General features: G+C 38.1%; 1 pseudogene; it reads right to left on the reverse strand.

Annotated features, from left to right (window-relative positions):
* Positions 1-39: 39 nt before the first annotated feature.
* LOC113279896 lies at positions 40-996 on the reverse strand (annotated as a pseudogene).
* Positions 997-6719: the final 5723 nt, after the last annotated feature.

The raw sequence follows: 6719 nt of genomic DNA on the forward strand, positions 1-6719 counted from the left end.
ATCCTAGGCCATGGTCTTCTTGGAACCAAAGAGTGAACTTCAAAATAAGGGATAAACAGGGTTCATATTAGGATAATATAAACCAAAATTCTGTTCAACTCCAGCAGGTTGCTTCAAATTCTCTTTGAATATCGAAAAAAGAAATGTATCGTAATGGTGATCGGGTCTTCTTGGAGTTCCTCCTTTTGAAGCATGTTTCACAAGGTTTGTATTGTAAGCCTTGGCATGATCAACACTTGTATAAGGCTCATTCCCTGCACTTGGCCAACCATTTTCAGATACGGCAATGTTTACATCAGACATACCTATCTTCTCCAGAGCTGCATTGAAACTGTCTACAATGGCATCAAAGAGATTGTAATACTTCAAGTCTCCATCTACCACAACAGGTGTAGTAGAGGTGAATAGTGCATACTCCAGGGAGACTTATTCTGGATTTTCAGCATAAGCGAAATATGGGTACACATTGATCATTAACGGTGCACCATAACGTTTTACTAACGCGGAAACTTGAGTCATAACCTCCACAACTTCAGGAGAAAAAGCACCAGCTGAAGGAGGATAAGAAGTGCCAAGAACAAAAGCTGGAACAACTGTAGTAACCTTAATTTGATCTAAGCCGATTTTCGACAAAGCATTGTAAAGGTTGGTCATGGCTCCAGGAACATATTGAGCCAGCGGTCCAGGGATAACTTCGTTACCAGCAGTGACCCAACCAAACTTAACATCATCTTTGTATGAGACAATATTTGTTGCCACCCATGAGTTAGCAGCATCTTGGGTCGACGAAAGAGATGCTAAATCTTCGTTGAGAGTACCTAGTGATACTAAAATCCCAGTTCCCCTTAATGCTTCTAGTATTTGAGGTGTTGGTGCAAACAATCTTACCATTTGGATTCCATTTCTTTTATAGAGACTTATTACCTCTTGTGGTGATGGTAGATTGTCTGCAACTGTTCCATAGCAAACCCCAATTTGACCACCAGCACCTGCCATGCATGTAATTTGTTTTGAGTTAGTTATCACTAAAAACTTGATAGAATTCGAAGATCATCAAAAAAAAGTTAAATTTGACAGGTTGATATCATGGCTGCATGGCATATGTTATGCTTGAACAAAAACAAAGCCTCCTATGGGCCTACACCCGCATCCACATAGAAACGGCAAACAATTGACCCGACAGTTCGACGCCTTATAAGATGCGTCTCAAAATTATCGAGAATTGCCTGTCCCAGTCGGCTGTTTACCACTTGGGCCATCTATTATCGTTTTAGACCTCGAAACATCCGTTCCTTGATTTCTCAAGAATATTTCTGCTGATTCACGAAAGATATCTCTTTTCTTTTTTGATTTGAGACAAAGTACAAAAGGTAGAATGATTTTCATATACAAAAGTAATAAAGATGATAATGAAACATAAATACCTTTGCTACGTTGAAAGAAAATTTGAGATATCTTACTGGTGATAGACAACTGGTGAGCAAAAAACAATGCCAGGAACAGTACTGTGATGATCCTTTTCATGTCCATCTTTCTACGCACTACGCTCTTGCGCGATTTTGCAGAAACTTGCTGACTAGAGATGAACTAAAAGAGAAAACGTAAAGAAGCTAAGCTGGAAAGTCCACCAAAAACTAACCTAGTATTTTACGACTCCAAGAAGATGATAAGCGAATTCGAACGGTGTAGTAGTATACTGTGGTGCAACCAAGTATATACATACATAAATACTCTTGAAAAAGAAATACTCTTGGAATTTACATATTAAAAGGTTTTTTCTTAAAATAAAACACTAAAGAAAATACTCTTTGGTTTTACAGACATAATAGGAATGTTTAGATTAAAATATACTATTGGATAATAAAAAAAACAAGAAATTTAAATAATTATTTACCAGTGTAAAAAGAAAATTTGGAATAGGATAATTAAGGTTTTACATGTATGGAAAGTGATGGATGGAGAAGGAGAGTGCGTTATTCATGGAAACTAGATAATAACCCGTACCCGTGGTTCGCACTGGGGGTATGATCTAATTCAAGTTCCGCTCCGCTTAAAATTAGTTCTGATCCCGTCTCCGATCAAAATCAGTTCTGATGCAGTGACTTAATGAGCTAATGCGAGTTTGGGTTCTAGTCCTGGATAGAAAATATAACGTTACAACAAAGGGAAAGGAGAAGGGGGTTTAGGAGGCCTCATTCATAGGGTGACTGGGGCGAGAAAACAAAGAGATTTGCTCCCCAAATTCACTGCATACAAAGTTGAGATTGCAACTTTTTAGTAGGTAGATTTTTTTTTTAATTTCTTGGAGTAAAATATGTATACATTGGGTTGATTTCCAAACTTAACATATAAGTGTATCTTCCAATACATTTTACACACCCAAATAGTTGCGAGAATAATAGTTTAAAATTCTTGTTGGACTGATACACTAGACCACCAAATTATTTAATAAAGACTCATAGCTTGGGGTGCGATTAATTGGCTCCTATCTACTACCTGTACAAAGAGTACAAAGAGTTATAGCTTGAAATGTGAGTGCGATCTATAATTCATTAGCTGTTAGGGAAGAAAATAGACCCAACCTCTGGTCTAAGTCTGACCACTTGCGTAGGCTTTCAAAGTCTCATATTCAAAACTGTCTAAAAAAGTTCCGACATCCAAATGGGATATATAGTGCCCGCTGAAGCTGTAGCACTTCTGGCTGTCGAGAGGTATAACAGGTTATGAGACACACCATAGCACTTCTGAAGCCGTAGCACTTCTGGTATCTGCTTATGAGATATGTGGACCGACGCTGCACGATCTTAAGAGCAACTACTAACAAACTCCCCTGTTTAGGCGTCCTTATGTAATGATATTGCATCAATAAAACAAAAAAGAAGTAAATAAATAAAAAGCATTGATTATCGATGATAAGAAACAACTAATTGAAGTAAAATTACCAAACATGTTCGACATCTGATGGTGTTACTCATAAAAGGCGATTCTAACCAGTAGGCAGTAACAGCCGAAACATTTCAAAATCTCAGACCTATATTGAAATTTGAGAGCTACACAGTTTCACTGTCAGAAACTTTTCCAATCAAAACATTTCAAAACACGAAGCCACAAAAAGAACTTAACAGACCAAACTATTACATTATAAAAAAATTGTCATAAAATGCTTATTGATTCGTAAAGTAAGGAAATGAGAAAAAAAAATAAAAAAAAATATTCATTAAGGAGCGAACGTCAGGGAAATTACATATTCCCACTAAAGGTACTAATGTAGTCGAACTCATTGAAAAGCAATCAACAATGTGCGATTTGCGGACTCAGTCCAACCCGTCTAGTGAGTTGTCTAGTATTTTACCAGTTTAACCTCCCTGGTCAAGTTAAAGTGTGAAGCTAGGGTTAGGTACTTTTCTTTCAATTCCATTGATGGCTCTGTTTCTGTTAGGATCCTTGCATGTATCTCACAAAAATAAGCTAAGAACCATAAATAAACCCTTTGATTGGGGGTTAACCACCAGCTTGAAGAGTAATTTTAAAGAACAGAACTTTGGTTTTTTGATTAGTTCCCCGAATACAGGACTTAAGGCAGTATTTATAGCTGCACAGACTTGCAAAACAAGGAAAAAGAGTTCTGATAAAAAAGGGAAACCAAACTATGCTAGAAATAGGGAAGCCTAAATAAGTAAACTAGTGTGAATGGTGTTGGGTCGCAACATCCCACCCTGCTCGAAACCAGGCTTGTCCTCAAGCCTCAAATTCTGGAAACTTAGCAATGAAATCATCAGCATCTTCCCAAGTTGCGTCCTCTTGCGCATGATTCTTCCACTTGATTAACCATCTGGTGCCTGCACCACTGCCTTTCTTATACATGCGACGATCCAAAATCGAATCAGGTTCCCACTTTTCATAATCAATAATGTCTGGTAACACTTGTTCCACAGATGTAGTTGATCCCACCTTTAGTTTAAGCTGAGATACGTGAACAACTGGATGAATGCGGCTAGAGGCAGGAAGCTCTAGTTTGTACGCAACTGACCCAATTTTCTCCAAAATGCGGAATGGTCCATAGAACTTAGGAGACAGCTTTGAAAAAGATTGCTGAGACACTGTTGTTTGACGATAAGGCTGTAATCTTAAATAAACCCAATCATCTACTGAAAATGAACGCTCAGTACGGTGCGAATCAGCATATTTTTTCATTCTGGACTGTGCATCATGCAAATGAGACTTCAAAAGCTTGAGTGTATGATCACGAGCCTTAAGATTTAATTCAACATCGTGCACTGAAGTTGAACCTGGTAAATAAGCTGTAACTGCAGGTGGGGGACGACTGTACAATGCCTGATAAGGAGACATTCGAATGGCTGAATGAAAGCTTGTATTATACCACCACTCAGCCCAAGGTAACCATTTGCTCCAATCAGTTGGCTTCATTCCTGCAAAACACCTCAAATAACACTCTGAAGTTCTATTTGTCACCTCTGTTTGTCCATCCGACTGAGGATGATAAGCTGAACTGCGACATAACTGTGTATTCTGAAGAGAGAAATAAGCCTCCCAAAACTTACTCAAAAAAATGGGATCTCGATCACTTACAATCGATCTTGGCATGCCATGTAAACGCACAATCTCCCTCACAAAGATATCGGCTACAGAATGTGCAGAATATGGATGTGTAAGTGGTATAAAGTGAGCATATTTCGTTAAACGATCTACGACTACCAATATAGAATTTTTTCTATTGGACGAGGGAAACCCATCAATAAAGTCCATAGAAATATCGATCCATACGTCAGTTGGTATTGGTAATGGATTAAGAAAACCTGGAGGAGAAACAGCCTCAGATTTGTTTCTCTGACATACTTCACAATGAAGGATAAAATTCTTCACAGATTGCTTAAGTCCTTTCCAGTAAAAATTATGTTGTACTCTCTTATATGTACGCAAAAACCCGGAATGGCCACCAATTGGAGTTGAATGAAACTCCTGCAAAATTTTGAACACCACGAAGAAGTGGAAACTACCACAATTCTGCCTTTGTAACGTAATATACCAGCTACGTAATAATAATTACGCTTATAAGTTTGATCTGCAACTAACCGTTGAATAAGCTCTACATATTCAGTGTCATTATGACATTCGTGCATTATTTCTGTTACACCACTGAAAACTGGTGCAGTAAGACTGTAGTGGAAGCTGGATTGGCGAGACAGAGCATCAGCTGCAGCATTGTCTTTTCCTGATCTAAAGATTATCTCATAATCGTAACCCAAAAGTTTAGATAGCCATTTCTGTTGCTCTAAGGAAGATATTTTCTGGTCCAAAAAATATTTCAGACTCTTATGATCTGTATATATTTTGAAATGCCTCCCAAGAAAATAATGGCGCCATTTTTGAATTGCAGAAATAATAGCTAGCATCTCCTTATCATAAACTGTTAAATTCTTGTTCTTCTCAGCTAAAGGCTTGCTGTGAAAAGCAATAGGCCTACCAGATTGTAACAAAACAGCACCCAATCCAAATCCAGAAGCATCGCATTCTATTGCAAATTCTTTAGAAAAATCAGGAAGGATCAAAACTGGTGTTGTAGTAAGAGCAGTTTGCAAAAGTTTGAAGGTAGCAGTAGCTTTTTCCGACCATTGAAAAGCATCTTTCTTAAGTAGTTGAGTTAATGGCACACTGATCTTACCAAAATCATTAACAAACTTTCGATAATAACCTTCCAAGCCCAAAAAACCGCGTAACTCTCTGATGGTAGTTGGTGTAGGCCATGACATAATACATTCAATCTTCTCTTGTTCAACTGAAACTCCCTCAGCTGAAATAACATGTCCCAAATAACCCACGGAGGACTGAGCAAAGGTGCACTTGGATTCCTTCACAAATAACTGATTAGAACGAAGTACTTCAAACACCTGAGACAAGTGAATCAAATGATCAGACATATTCTTGCTATAAATCAGAATGTCATCAAAGAAGACCAGCACGAACTTTCGTAAATATTCCCTGAAAGAATCATTCATTAAACTCTGAAAAGTGGATGGAGCATTGGAAAGACCGAATGGCATAACCAAGAACTCATAGTGACCATCGTGAGTTCGAAAAGCTTTCTTAGGAATATCAGCTTTATGCAATCGAATTTGATGATAACCCGAGCGCAAATCCAGTTTAGTAAACACAGTCGCACCATGCAGTTCGTCTAACAGCTCATCAACAACAGGGATTGGAAATTTATCCTTGATTGTCAGCTTATTCAAAGCACGGTAATCAACACACATACGCCAAGACCCGTCTTTCTTACGTACCATCAGCACTGGGGAAGAATAGGGGCTCGAACTTGGACGTATAAAACCAGAGAATTGTAATTCAGCAACAATCTTTTCAATTTCTGATTTCTGGAAGTAAGGGTATCGATACGGCCTCACATTGACAGGTGGAGAACCAGGAACCAATGGAATTCTATGATCATGAAGACGTTCTGGTGGAAGAGCCGTTGGTTGCTTGAAAATATCAGTAAACTGAGCTAATAATTGTTGTACTTGAGGATCAATAACCGATGTTGACTTCAATGAAGTAGTTAATGCAGCTAGTTCAATAAAAACCCCATGATTTGCATGTTGTAATAAACGCTGCATTGATTTTTGCTCCAAAATCATTACAGAAGAATGATTGTTACCAAGTACGGACACAGTTTTACCATTAACTGTAAATTGCATTGATAATCT

This window comes from Papaver somniferum, chromosome 5 (genome assembly GCF_003573695.1).
Source record: "Papaver somniferum cultivar HN1 chromosome 5, ASM357369v1, whole genome shotgun sequence".
NCBI lineage: Eukaryota > Viridiplantae > Streptophyta > Magnoliopsida > Ranunculales > Papaveraceae > Papaver > Papaver somniferum.